Below are 15,966 nucleotides of genomic sequence, written 5' to 3'. Positions count from 1 at the left end.
AGTCCTCAGTCCAGCCTCTCTCAGTCTATTGCGGAGAGTCTGAGCACAGATGGAGAGATTGTGCGTGCCTGGTTTAACTCGGGCAGTTGTTGTTGCCGTCCTGTACTTGTCCCGCAGGTGTGATGTTTGGATGTACCGATCCTGTGCAGGTGTTGTTACACGTGGTCTGCCACTGCGAGGATGATCAACTGTCCGTCCTGTCTCCCTGTAACGCTGTCTTAGTAGTACAGACATTGCAATTTATTGCCCTGACCACATCTGCAGTCCTCATGCCTTCTTGCAGCATGTCTAAGGCACGTTCACGAAGATGAGCAGGGACCCTGGGCATCTTTCTTTTGGTGTTTTTCAGTCATTAGAAAGGCCTCTTTAGTGTCTTAAGTTTTCATAGCTGTGACCTTAATTGCCTACCGTCTGTAAGCTGTTTGTGTCTTAATGACTGTTCCACAGGTGCATGTTCATTAATTGTTTATGGTTCATTGAACAAGCATGGGAAACAGTGTTTAAACCCTTTACAATGAAGATCTGTGAAGTTATTTAGATTTTTACAAATGATCTTTGAAAGACAGGGTCCTGAAAAAGGGACGTTTCTTTTTTTGCTGAGTTTATCTCAAATTTGGACTCATAAGAGCAAAGGACAGATTTCCACCGGTCTAATGTCCATTGCTCGTGTTTCTTGGCCCAAGATAGTCTCTTCTTATTATTGGTGTCCTTTAGTAGTGGTTTCTTTGAAGCAATTCGACCATGAAGGCCTGATTCACGCAGTCTCATCTGAACAGTTGATGTTGAGATGTGTCTGTTACTTGAACTCTGCGAAGCATTTTTTGGGCTGCAATCTGAGGTGCAGTTAACGCTAATGAACTTATCCTCTGCAGCAGAGGTAACTCTGGGTCTTCCTTTCCTGTGACGGTCCTCATCAGAGCCAGTTTTATCATAGCGCTTGATGGTTTTTGCGACTGTACTCGAAGAAGGTGGGCGGCAGGTAGCCTAGTGGTTAGAGTGTTGGACTTGTAACCGAAAGGTTACAAGATCGAATCCCTGAGCTGACAAGGTAAAAACCTGTCGTTCTGCCCCTGAACAAGGCAGTTAACCCACTGTTCCTAGGCCGTCATTGTAAATAAGAATTTGTTCTTAACTGACTTGCCTAGTTCCAATTTGTAAGTTGTAAGTCGCTCTGGATAAGAGCGTCTGCTAAATGACTTAAATGTAAATGTAAGAAACTTTCAAAGTTCTTGACATTTTCTGGATTGACTAACCTTCATGTCTTAGAATAATGCTGGACTGTCGTTTCTCTTTGCTTATTTGAGCTGGTCTTGCCATAATATGGACTTGGTCTTTTACCAAATAGGGCTATCTTCTGTATACCACCCCTACCATGTCATAACAAAACTGATTGCCTCAAACGCATTAAGAAGCAAAGAAATTCCATAAATTAACTTTTATAAATTAACTTTTTGTCACACCTGTTAACTGAAAAGCATTCCAAGTGACTACCTCATGAATCTGGTTGAGAGAATGCCAAGAGTGTGTAAAGCTGTCATCAAGGCAAAGGGTGGCTACTTTGAAGAATCTCAAATATAAAATATATTTTGATTAGTTTAACACTTTTTTGGTTACTACATGATTCCATACGTGTTATTCATAGTTTTGATGTCTGCAATGTAGAAAATAGTAAAAATAAAGAAAAACCATAGAATGAGTAGGTGTGTCCAAACTTTTGACTGGTATTGTATATCGTTAATCGCCCATAAGTTTGAAAACACAGAGATATGAGTTTTTAAGCGATATTGCCCAGCCCTAACCTGACCACAAGCTAACATTTAAAAGCAGACACAGGTGTCTCTAACTCATCTGCCGACATAGGTCTAGTGTAGTCAACCAATTTATACTCTTGACATCCATTATCCTATACACCAATCTAAATGGCACTAGTCAATTATAAGGCTGGAATCTTATGCCACTCTTCCTCTTTAGTGGAATCTTTTTTGTGGAAGACAGTGTTGGCGCTACCTGCCGCACAAAACAAATGAAGAAGAGGAACTGGGTGCACTGGTTTGTTTTTATTTAGTCTCAGGTTCATTATGTGTGTAGTTTATAACATTGCCAAATGGGACAGAGAACCTACATGGATTATGCCTTGTTAGTAAGCCTTGTATCATACAGTATATCCTTTTCAATAGGTACAGTTGAAGTGGGAAGTTTACATACACCTTAGCCAAATACATTTAAACTCCGTTTTTCACAATTCCTGACTGCTACTGTTACGAATAGCCTACGCTTCAACCAAGTTCTCTTGCAGGTGAGTAGTGCCTTTTGCATTTTATTATACATTATTTTGTGGGTAGAATGGGCAGGTTAAACTAATCTTAAGGCAAGATGACCTTACATACAGTTGAAGTCGGAAGTTTACATACACCTTAGCCAAATACATTTAAACTCAGTTTTTCACAATTCCTGACATTTAATCATTGTAAAAATGCCCTGTCAGAATAATTGTAGAGAGAATGATTTATTTCAGCTTTTATTTCTTTCATCACATTCCCAGTGAGTCAGAAGTTTACATACACTCAATTAGTATTTGGTAGCATTGCCTTTAAATTGTTTAACTTGGGTCAAACATTTCGGGTAGCCTTCCACAAGCTTCCCACAATAAGTTGGGTGAATGTTGGCCCATTCCTCCTGACAGAGCTGGTGTAACTGAGTCACGTTTGTAGGATACTTGCTCGCACACGCTTTTTCAGTTCTGCCCACACATTTTCTATAGGATTGAGGTCAGGGCTTTGTGATGGCCACTCCAATACCTTGACTTTGTTGTCCTTAAGCCATTTTGCCACAACTTTGGAAGTATGCTTGGTGTCACTGTCCATTTGGAAGACCCATTTGCGACCAAGCTTTCACTTCCTGGCGGATGTCTTGAGATGTTGCTTCAATATATCCACATAATTTTCCCGCCTCATGAAGCCATCTATTTTCTGAAGTGCACCAGTACCTCCTGCAGCAAAGCATCCCCACAACATGATGCTGCCACCCCGTGCATCACGGTTCGGATGATGTTCTTCAGCTTGCAAGCCTCCCATTTTACCTCCAAACATAACGATGGTCATTATGGCCAAACAGTTCTATTTTTGTTTCATCAGACCAGAGGACATTTCTCCAAAAAGTACGATCTTTGTCCTCATGTGCAGTTGCAAAATGTAGACTGGCTTTTTTATGCCGGTTTTGGAGCAGTGGCTTCTTCCTTGCTGAGTGGCCTTTCAGGCTATGTCGATATAGGACTCGTTTTACTGTGGGTATAGATACTTTTGTACCTGTTTCCTCCAGCATCTTCACAAGGTCCTTTGCTGTTGTTCTGGGATTGATTTGCATTTTTCGGACCAAAGTACGTTCATCTCTAGGAGACAGAATGTGTCTCCTTCCTGAGCGGTATGACGGCTGCGTGGTCCCATGGTGTTTATACTTGCGTATACTATTGTTTGTACAGATGAACGTGGTACCTTCAGGTGTTTGGAAATTTCTCCCAATGATGAACCAGACTTGTGGAGTTCTACAATTTTGTTTCTGAGGTCCTGGCTGATTTCTTTTGATTTTCCCATGATGTTAAGCAAAGAGGCACTGAGTTTGAAGGTAGGCCTTAAAATACATCCACAGGTACACCTCCAATTGACTCCAATGATGTCAATTAGCCTATCAGAAGCTTCTAAAGCCATGACATCATTTTCTGGAATTTTCCAAGCTGTTTAAAAGCACAATCAACTTAGTGTATGTAAACTTCTGACCCACTGGAATTGTGATACAGTGAATTATATGTGAAATAATCTGTCTGTTAGCAATTGTTGAAAAATGACTTGTGTCATGCACAAAGTAGATGTCCTAACCGACTTGCCAAAACTATAGTTTGTTAACAAGAATTGTGTGGAGTGGTTTAAAAATGAGTTTTAATGACATCAACCTAAGTGTATGTAAACTTCCAACTTCAACTGTATCAACCAATATCAACATATTGGACTGTCTGGAAGAGAGGAGCTTTGTTTCAGCTCACCCAGTTCTAGACCAAAGGTGTCTGGACAGATAGGCCATGTGAGATGTGTGACACTGCATACAATCCTTCGTATCCCCCTTAATTGCCATCGCCAAGCAACCCTGAAATAGAATACCAACACTGACCTGTCACCTTATTGACACATTTCGTAACTGGCACACTTTCTAGAGAAAGAAAGAGAGAATTGCCTTTAATAATTCTGCATTTTTTTCTCATATAAAAAGGAATTTAATACAGTGCCTTCAGAAAGTATTTATACACTTTGACTTATTCCACATTTTGTTGTATTACAGCCTAAATTCAAAATGGATTAAATCGTTTTTTTCTCTCACCCATCTACACGCCATAATGTCAAAGTAAAAAACATGTGTTTAGAAATGTTAGCAAATAATGAAATACAGAAATATAGCATTTACATAAGTATTCACACCCCTGAGTCAATACTTTGTAGAAACAACTTAGGAAGCATTTACAGCCGTGAGTCTTTCTGGGTAAGTCTCTAAGAGCTTTCCACACCTGGATTGTGCAACATTTGCCCATTATTCTTTTCAAATTCTTCAAGCTCTGTCAAATTGGTTGTTGATCATTGCTAGACCACCATTTTCAGGTCTTGTTATAGATTTTTAAGTAGATTTAAGTCAAAGCTGTAACTCAGACATTCACTGTCTTCTTAGTAATGTGTTGCATTGGATTTTCCCCAAAGATAATTGCTTGCCACATTTTTAGCATTATTGCTAAGGGCATTGTTGCAAACAGGATGCATGTTTAGGAATAGTTTTTATTGTGTACAGGCTTCCTTCTGTTCACTGTCAATTATTTTAGTATTGTGGAGTAACTACAATGTTGTTGATCCATCCTCAGTTTTCTCCTAACTCTGTAACTGTTTTAAAGTCAGCATTGACCTCATGGTGAAATCCCTGAGCGGTTTCCTTCCTCACCAGCAAATGAGTTAGGAATGACAACTGTATCTTTGTAGTGACTGGGTGTATTGATACGCCATCCAAAGTGTAATGAATAACTTCATCATCTACCAATAGGTGCCCTTCTTTGCGAGGCATTGGAAAACTGCTCGACTGAGGGACCTTATAGATAATTGTATGTGTGGGGTACAGAGATAAGGTTGTACATCAAAAATCATGTTAAACACATTTTGCACATAGCGTGAGTCCATGCAATGTATTATGTGACTTATTAAGCAAACGTTTACTCCTGAACTTATTAAGGCTTGCCATAACAAAGGAGTTGAATACTTATTGACTTTGCTTTTCATTTTTGATTAATTTATAAACATTTCCAAAAATATAATTCCACTTTGAGATTATGGGTTATTGTGTGTAGGTAAGTGACACAGCATCTCAATTTAATCCATTTAAAATTCAGGCTGTAACACAACAAATGTGGAAAAAGGTAAGGGGTGTGAACACTTACTGGCACGTTATGTATGACGCTTTTAGGCTATTTTCATGTACATTTATTCCAATAAATATCTGAAAGAAAATAACTAGCAATTTTTCGTTCAAAAACTAGATTGTTTTAATGTTTTATTAAATCAATGAAGCTCCTTTTCGCTTTGTAGTGTAGAATCCCAAAATCCTCACCCCCATCAGTTCTGGGCAAAATTTCTTGCTACCTTGGCAACAACCAAATTATCAGGATTTGCTGTTTCAGTCCTTGAAGGTATATGTCCCTAGAATTGGAAAATGTGCAGCAGTGCAGCAATGAGAGCTCTTTCCTCAATCCCATACATTTGTCCAATAGGGATTTTAACCTATGACAAACTATGTCCGTATAGAACAAGTTATTCCTCACATAAACCCTTAAATCATATGGAATTTGAAAGAATTCCATGTCAGTGAAGCAGATATAAACTAAGGTTTCAACATCCTAATGTCAATGGCACAAAATAATGTGTCTGATGGATAACTGTGGATCTAAACCTTCCAATGATATATGATTAAAGGGTATACCTGAGCAAGAACTTGTTGTATACTGACATTGTCATAGGTTAAAATCCCTATGGGAGAAATGAATGGGATGGAAGGATGAAAGAAAGAGTGATAACACAGAGAATGCTCCCATTGCGGCACTGCTATCACACATTTTCCAACTCAAAGGACATTTCAAGAAAATCACTATGAGATATCGTCAACCCAAGTGAGCCTGACCGACCCCCCTTGCTCATGGATTATTTGTCATTTGTTTGCATTATAATTTTAAGCACTGCAGTGCACCACAGCTCCAGAATTATACACATTGTTGTTAAAAATCACTTGTCGCCCAGACAGCGTCTTCACATCTTTTTCATTCTTATCACAATATTGGGCTGATTTGTATGTGGGCGTGGATCAGATATTGTGTTGCCTATAGTTTGTCAGTATTAGGCTAATCAACATAATTGTATCCAATTTAAAATCACTACAAACATGCTAGATACAAGTCACCAATGCTTTAACCCCATTAGGCTGTATTTAAAAAAAAAAATATATATATATATATAAGTGAAAAATTAAAGATGCACTATGCAGAAATCGCTCCGGCATTTCCTGGTTGCTAAAATTCTAATAGTCCGCCTAATTTCAGTTTGTGACAAAACAAGCAAGTATAGTGTAGAGAATCATTGTCATCTAAACCGCTGTAAAATATATTTTCCATAACCAAAAAAATTGTCTTTTCAGCTGTTTGACGCTGGTGTACAAACCCAAAGTAAAAGAAGTGAAAACAAAATGTAAGACTGGGAAGCAAAGAAATAGCGCACATAAAACAGCCAATAGATGTGCTGCTACCAACATTTTGAATTACAAACAGGTAAATCACTTCTTAGACTTGCTTTCAAAGAGAATGACAGCTCTATAACTTACAGTTCTATGTGAATTTGGTCGGGTTGCCCAAAAAGTGACACAATGCAGCTTTAAAAGCCACTGTTATAGTTATCATTTAGCTTACGTTGATTATGAAGTTGTAGTATCAATAGAAGTTATCACTATAGTGTCATTAATCCTCCCAAATGTATGTGTCTTGTCGTTATGTAATTCTTAACTGTGTCATTGAACCAGTTCAGACACCAGTGTAACAAGTTGACTCTATGGGAGAATCACAATAATTAATTCAAGACAAGGGCACTAATTATTTACAGAATGGTCATTCAAAAACGTTTAATTAAGTTGTTAGGTGCCAGTTGTGTTAATATCCATGTTAGGCTGTGTGAATGACAACTGCAATACTGAATTCATTCATTTGTCAGGGAGCATGTGACAGTTTTCACAAAGGTGCACAAATTTCATACATTACACCGGATTTAGCACAAGCTCATTTTGATCTGCAGCCCTTGTTGCTCAAATGACAGAATGACAAAGACATAGATCTACTGTGAATGATACAAGATACACTGGAACAATAGAAATACCTCAACACGACCTTTAAAAAGGAATATATGCAAATAGATCGTTTCACATTTGTTTTTATGTCATCAATTTAGATTCAAATTGGAAACGGTTTCTGGCTGTGATTTTAAGGTACTGTATAGCCTTGCAGTTGCCATTGTGATTCACATTATGTCTTCAGATCCTACTTTGTCTCCTTCTTACCACATTGAAGGCCTAGCAGAAGAAATTCACTTGATGTATAAATACCACCTTTCTCTGACCAATTAGAGCTACTAGGTACTTGGAGTCACAGAATCCTGTTGGGTTTTTAACTCTCCAGTGAGAGTGGACGTGTGTGACATGTTCATTTGTGTGCAGTAACGTGAGGGTTTGCAAATAGCTGTGCTGCTACCAACATTCTGAATTAAAAACAGAGAAATCTACATTGAGATTCAAGTTGTCATACACTGTGAGATTTCATGAACGTGACCTTGGCTTTGAAGTTACAAATCAACCACAAATTGTGAAAAAATGAGAGAGGGAAGAAGCGGGAGATTAAAGATATAGAGGGAGAAGATGAGAAATAGATAGGGGTGAGTCACTGCAGTATGCCGTTTGGATCAGCTTGGGATCTGATAGCATGCTTGTTTTAAAGGGCACTTCACAAGGAGACTGTCTTATCATTCAACGCCCAATCCATCTCCTACACTACCAAAATAACAAGAACCACTTCTTAGCATCAACATGGTAACCATGACTGGTTGAACAGAAAGGGGTGCACAATACTTAGGAAATCAGTGTGACCCTAATCTGAAGGGAAGTCACACAGTGCATGGATGAGGCAGCACGAAATGTGTCGATTCTAGAAACATGGAGAAGGGGACAGAAAGAGAGAGAAAGGAAGAGAATTGAAGAGAAAGCGTGAGGGAGGGGTGAAGTTGGAAAAGGTCAAGTTGAAGAGATGAGATAGAGAGAAAAATAGATAGAGAGCAGCAGTTGTAATCTGGGCTTTAAGGCTTTCTATGGGTATTAAAGCCAGGACACTTATTAGATTGGACTGAGTGTTTCCCCTCAGCGCAGGCACTAATTGCATATGACAAAATCAGGGCCCTGGCGTCAGAGCAGCGGTGGAAAAAGTACCCAATTGTCATACTTGAGTAAAAGTAAAGATATCTTAATAAAAAAGACTCAAGTAAAAGTGAAAGTCACCCAGTAAAATACTACTTGAGTAAAGGTGTAAAAGTATTTTGTTTGAAATATACTTAAGCATCAAAAGTAAATGTAATTGCTCAAATATACTTAAGTATCAAAAGTAAAAGTATAAATCATTTCAAATTATCTTTATTAAGCATACCAGATGCCATGATTTTCTTGTTTTTAAAATTTACGGATAGCCAGAGGCACACTCCAACACTCAGACATAATTTACAAACAAAGGTTTTGTGTCTAGTCAGTCCACTAGATCAGATGCAGTAGGGATGACCAGGGATTTTCTCTTTAAGTGCACAAATTAGACAATTTTTCTGTCCTGCTAAGTATTAAAAATGTAATGAGTACTTTTGCATGTCTGGGAAAATGTATGGAGTAAAAAGTACATCCTTTTCTTTAGGAATGTAGTGAAATAAAAGTAAAAGTAAAGTACAGATACCCCAAACAACGACTTAAGTAGTACTTTCAAGTATTTTTACACAAGTACATTACACCACTGTGTCTGAGAGCCTGGACCTGTGACAGAGAGATGATGTGCACACCATATGGAAACAATGCCAAGCCAAGCCATGTATACACGGTGAGCTAATGATGCTTTCTAGCCACAAATAGGCTCTTAATCCGAGCTGTGAGAAGAATATGAGGGAAAAGGTGTCTCTGTGTGCATGTGTGTGTGTGCTCGCTTGTGTATAGATGTGAAGGTATGCAAGCGTGTTAATTCAATTAACGGCTCTCTGCAAAGCAAAGAACATTCAAGGTGAACAACACTAACACTACATGTGCCTTGTAAATTGGTTCATTGTCTGTAACAAATATAGTAGGTATTTATGAGAGAGAGAGAGAGAGAGAGAGAGAGAGAGAGAGAGAGAGAGAGAGAGAGAGAGAGAGAGAGAGAGAGAGAGAGTGTGTATATAAAAGGGGGTAACTTGAGATGAGTACCAGTGAAATAAACAGCATGAAATACGTTATTCAGTGTGGCAAAAGATCAAAGGCAGCGCTGAGAGGCTTTCACAGTAACATCCCCCAACATGAAGAAGCAGAACGCTGAGAGGCTTTCACAGTAACATACCCCAACATGAAGAAGCAGAACGCTGAGAGGCTTTCACAGTAACATACCCCAACATGAAGAAGCAGAGCGCTGAGAGGCTTTCACAGTAACATACCCCAACATGAAGAAGCAGAACGCTGAGAGGCTTTCACAGTAACATACCCCAATATGAAGAAGCAGAGCGCTGAGAGGCTTTCACAGTAACATACCCCAACATGAAGAAGCAGAACGCTGAGAGGCTTTCACAGTAACATACCCCAACATAAAGAAGCAGAACGCTGAGAGGCTTTCACAGTAACATACCCCAACATGAAGAAGCAGAACGCTGAGAGGCTTTCACAGTAACATACCCCAACATAAAGAAGCAGAGCGCTGAGAGGCTTTCACAGTAACATACCCCAACATGAAGAAGCAGAGCGCTGAGAGGCTTTCACATTAACATACCCCAACATGAAGAAGCAGAACGCTGAGAGGCTTTCACAGTAACATACCCCAACATGAAGAAGCAGAGCGCTGAGAGGCTTTCACAGTAACATACCCCAACATGAAGAAGCAGAGCGCTGAGAGGGAAATTATGCCTTTGATTTGATCTGATGTGAGTTCTCATATTGCAGTCTTATTTAATTTTATACACTCGAGGTTCCCCATCGTCTCCTTACATTCTGCTTTTAAAACTCTGAGGTTTTCTCATGGTCTAAGACTTTGGAAATCCTTTAAATGTGGTAAAAAATGCATTCATTTGGATTGAAATTAGAGATTTATACTAAAATCCTATTTCAGAGCGATATTCAGTTTAAACAGACCAACCTAACCCACCAATAAAATAGAACTTTAATGAGAAATAACAGGTAATTTTTGTTTAATTTCTGATCATTGAACATTACAGCAAATAGTCAATGTACTTACTTGCCATATGTAGACTTTTACTATTCAATCTAATTGGTTACAGATTTAGTTATTTTCCATTGCACACATCCTCGGATGTTGGGTTCAAAACATAATGACTGGAACTGAATTGAACCCAATATAGTATAAACACTGAGTATACAAAACATATTTTTCCATGACATAGACTGCCGAGGTGAAAACTGTGATCCCTTATTGATGTCACCTGTTAAATCCACTTCAATCAGTTTAGATGAAGGGGAGGAGACAGGTTAAAGAAGGATTTTTAAGCCTTGAGACAATTGAGACATGGATTGTGTGTGTACCATTCAGAGTGTGATTGGACAAGACAAAAAATGTAAGTGCCTTTGAATGGGGTATGGTAGTAGTAGGTGCCAGATGCACCGGTTGGTGTCAAGAACTGCAACGCTGCTGGGTTTTTCAAGCTCAACAGTTTCCCATGTGTATCAAGAATGGTCCACCATCCAAAGGACATCCAGCCAACTTGACACAACTGTGGAAAGCATTGGAGTCAACATGGGCCAGCATCCCTATGGAACACTTTCGACACCTTGTGGAAGATATCTTAAGGCGCTCTTAATGTTCGCTATACTCAGTGGATATAACCACGCCCACATGACTTATTCTGAAAACTGGAAGAGGGGGGTCTACCTGGAGGGAGTTTTACAAGTCATTTAATTTCATCAAGGGAAAGAATAGCTTTCACAAAGTGGGTTCAGTTGAATTGTGAGAGTGTTAATGCATGCTCCTCCCTCAAGCACAGACACACAGGTCATTGGATGACTATTCAAGCCCAAATCTTTGCAAAACAATTACACATACAATGTGCCATATGTCTTAGCACTGTACATCAACAAAATATTTCTCAGAAGTCCACCTTACGTTCTCCAGCTCAATGTCGTTTAGATGAGTCTGTCTCTTTAAAAACAGGGGGAAATGGTTGACAGGACTTGTCAAGTGTCATTATGAAATCCTGTATCCAGGGTATTTCTTGGCTCGCCATTCACTCTTTCCCGGTAGTGTGGTCTGCTACAGCACAGGTTCTTTCTAAGCCAAACAAAGAAGCCATAACGATCCAACAACTTCTACATTTAGGCTTCAATGTAATAAAAAATGCTATGTTTACTTTTAATCTGTGGCAGACAATACCTGCAGTGCAACAGTAAACAAATCAGGAGAAAACAAACTCAGTGAACCTACAGCAAAGATTTTCCAAAGACCTTTGTAGGCACAGTAAGTGTTGCGTAATGTTTGTGAAGTCTGCCCACGAGAGATTATAGACACAGTCACAGCTAAGCATACCCTTATTACACATGTATCTCTTACTGAATAGAACACACCAATGAATGAATCATATATCCAGATAATATTATGCTATTCTATTTACTTACTGCATATGTATTTTTTTATAAGCATGTCAGACAACACTGGGTATATTTATCCCCCTGTCATTCAGGCTTTTGTGTGTTAAGTGCAGGGTTGGGTAGGTTACTTTCTAAATGTCATCCTTTACAGTTACTAGTTACCTGTCCAAAATTGTAATCGGTAACATAACTTTTGGATTACCCACACTCAGTAATGTAATCTGATTACATTCAGTTACTTTTAGATTGCTTTTCCCTTAAGAGGCATTAGAAGAAGACAAAAAATGTATGTTACCAATTGAACCACATCTATTGCAGGATAAATCAATGTTAAAGTTTACATAGCTGGCCATATATGGATGTTAAAATTTACTTTATGGGTTGGTTATGTAGGCTTCTTCTAACCCATCACTTTCTACTACATATAATAATACGATTCAATTATATCCTTACATTAAAAACCAAAGTCTATCAGAATTACAGTTATTCTAATAAATGTTATACCCCTTGATCTTCAAGAATAGGACTTGGAAATATGGAAGTATAGATTAGCCATAATGTTTTACCTGAGCACCAAAACAAAGAACTTATTAGCCAGCCCTACTCTGTTGTTTATGATTTTGTTGTCATGGTGAACTGATTGGGCTCATTGATTTGAGTTGAAAAATGAATGCTGTGCTCATGGAATGGCATGCTTTGATCAATAATATATGATATCTGTGTCGCCATAGACCACACCACTGCTGTCATCCTTACCTCCAAGTGTTTATTCAAATTGGATAATCTTTGGATGCTGACAGCAGTCGTACCATTGGAAGACATAGCTTGGACTGTAGCCTACAAAAGCCTATTCCTGCTCTTTTAACGTGATCCATCAAACACATCTGGTGTGTCGTCATAGTGGTCTCTGACTTGTGGTCAGACTCGCTCGGGTGGAACAAACTTAAATGTGCGCCTTTTTTCAATGCTGATTTGAATGTCATTAAGAAAACAGAGAAGTGTAAAAAAAATGTTTGTCGTAAACATCCTTTCTGAATGTAATCCATGAAGTAATCATCTAGTTTTTCAAAAGTATCTGTAATCCCATTACAATTTTTTTGCTTGTAACGTTACGGATTACAGTTACCGTGTTTTGTAATCCCTTACATGTAACGGACTCCCCAGCCCTGGTTAAGTGGATGTTCAGACTGTTGGCTCATGGAGCGTAGAGTCTATATTGAACTTCCCCAGATTTTCTCCTCCTCCCATACTTCAGTCCAGCCTTGTCGGTTCAGTGGTATTGGTCTCACTCTCAGTGTCACACCCACACTGTTGAAAATGTACAGATAGATGGAGCAAGAGAGCGAGATAGAGGGTGTGTGTGTGTGTGTGAGGGAGAGAGAGAGAAAGAGAGAGAAATGTTGCTGAGAGATGTGATGAGGATAGAGAGAGAGAGAAACCCTTAAAAGTGACAGGGAGTGATGGGAGGCAAAGCATCAGATGGTGAAAAGAGAGGAAAACCTGTAAGCCACTCTCAGATTGTCACTGACAGCTGTTTACTGATAGCTGAGAGGAGGATACACAGGCAATTAGGAAGAGGTTAGGAAACACTTATAGTGAAAACGAGAGACTGGAATGGAAATACTCAATAGGGAAACAGTGATATGCAGTTCATTATTCCTAGTTGCTGTCATTATTATGTTGCTATACCATTCATCTTTATTCTGTTTCTCTCTCTGTAACCATATGTTTGGCACAGGACCTTTTTGTCGCCGTGGCAATGGGGCAATGTAGGCATGGGCCTTCAAGTGCCAAGCCCTGTTGGCTGGTGATCTTCCTGGCGAGGGTAGGTGAGTTGGAGCTGGAGGGCGCATGCGGACAGGAAATGAGGCCGCAAGCGAAGAATTATGGGATTGGCAAGCACCTCAAAACCACCGTAAATGAAAGAGGCTCAGAACAAAAGGGATGGTGTTGAAATAGCCTGCATATTGTACGAATCTGTTCTGTGTGTATCTGCCTAAGATCTGAGGTCTGTCTCTGATCTAAATACATTTTATTATACAACCCATTTATATTTCTCCCAAATTTTACTGTCATTTTATTTTTGTAAACATTGCTATACAATGTCCAAATGTCCTTGTCCTTCATCGACTTTACTCATCTGTGGCATCTTTGTTCAAAGTTAAACCGTGTCAACAGAAGTACGCTAGGGGACTGACTGTCTGCAAAAAAGGTTCCACTGATCACATGCAGACACCTCCCACTATCCACCTGCAGAGGGCAGACTAACTACCGAGCAGGGACTGTAAATGGCTTTATACCATTACATTAACTACAGCTGAGAGATTAGGGATAGGATTATCAGAGTTTCGCGGTGCCATATAATTCACATGCAGCCCATAGGTTTATGCTGTCTAATTCACAAGTGAATATGGCCTGAACATAGTTAATCTCAATGGGTTAACTAACTCAATGATTACCCGTAAAATGCTTAAAAACATTATATATTTTTATAGTTAATCCTTACATGCAACATCTCATAATTCTTAAACAGTTCTGGGAAGCACTACACTGAGTAATGACTGTGTTTGTCTGTCCACACTCATGTTCATTTACAATGTTTGTTGAGTACATCCCTGCTGTGCTCTGTGTATCTGTGTATCTGTCTGTCTGTGGACTGGCTGTGTGTCACTTGCTGGTTACATTCTGTGTTGGCGTGTTGTGTTATTGGTTCAACACATGTTATAACACAGCCGTCAACAAACCACAGACGGACAGAGGGAGTGAGGGGAGAGAGAGAGGGGTGAGAGAGAGGGGGTGAAAGGGAGAGGCGACAGAGAGGGGGCGAGAGAGAGTGTCAGAGGGCAGAGAGTGCACCAAGGGTGGGAGGGAAATTAAATTGAATCTGAGACTGATCAAATATAGATGAAAAGCAAGAAATCATAGGAAATATGAAAGAGCGAAAATGTTCCAGTAAAAAGTACAGGTGTTTAACTCAGACATGATGAGGGGTAGAAGGACTAGGATTATTATAAAACATGTTATACCCTACATAGACAGAGAAATTCAGCTATAAAGTTCAAGTATAGATTCCAAAAAAGAGAAGACAAACTGAGCTCAGAGTTGGTTGTGGATAATTAGTGGGGAGCCTATAGCCAAGGGGAGAGGAGAAAAGTACTGTTGTGTTGAGGCAGGAAAAAGAGAAAGAAAGAGAGAGGGAGTGAATAAGATTGAGAATTATTTATAAATGAGCAGAATGTTGCATTTAAGTCTTTGTGGTTATGCATAATAATAACTATGGGGATTTGGTTTGAGGACATGCCTCTAAAACCGATTGCAAAGGGCAGAGTATGCCTGTCCTCTGCTTTCATATCATTGCATTCAACACCCTTTTTTGAAAGCCATGAATCTGTATGTGAATGCGCAATTTTATGTACAGTACCAGTCAAAGGTTTGGACACACTCATTAAAGGGTTTTTCTTTATTTTTTATTATTTTCTACATTGTAGAATAATAGTGGAGACATCCAGACTATGAAATCACACATATGGAATCATGTAGTAACCAAAAAAGTGTTCATTTATTTTATATTTGCGATTCTTCAAAGTAGCCACCCTTTGCCTTGATGACAGTTTTGCACACGCTTGGCATTCTCTCAACCGGCTTCACCTGGAATGCTTTTCCAACAGTCTTGAAGGAGTTCCCACATATGCTGAGCACTTGTTGGCTGCTTTCCTTCACACTGCGGTCCTACTCATCCTAAACCATCTCAATTGGGTTGAGAACGGGTGATTGTGGAGGCCAGGTCATGTGATGCAGCGCTCCATCACTCTCCTTCTTGGTCAAATAGCCCTTACACATCCTGTAGGTGTGTTTTGGGTCATTGTCCTGTTGAAAAACAAATGATAGTCCGCTAAGTGCAAACCAGATGGGATGGCACATCGCTGCAGAATGCTGTGGTAGCCATTCTGGTTAAGTGTGCCTTGAATTCAAAATAAATCACAGACAGTGTCACCAGAAAAGCAACCCACAACATCACACCTTCATGCTTCACGGTGGGAA

Source organism: Salvelinus fontinalis, chromosome 2 (genome assembly GCF_029448725.1).
Source record: "Salvelinus fontinalis isolate EN_2023a chromosome 2, ASM2944872v1, whole genome shotgun sequence".
NCBI classification, from domain to species: Eukaryota; Metazoa; Chordata; class Actinopteri; order Salmoniformes; family Salmonidae; genus Salvelinus; species Salvelinus fontinalis.
The sequence above is the reverse complement of the archived record's forward strand: the minus strand, read 5'-3'. Positions refer to the sequence as shown.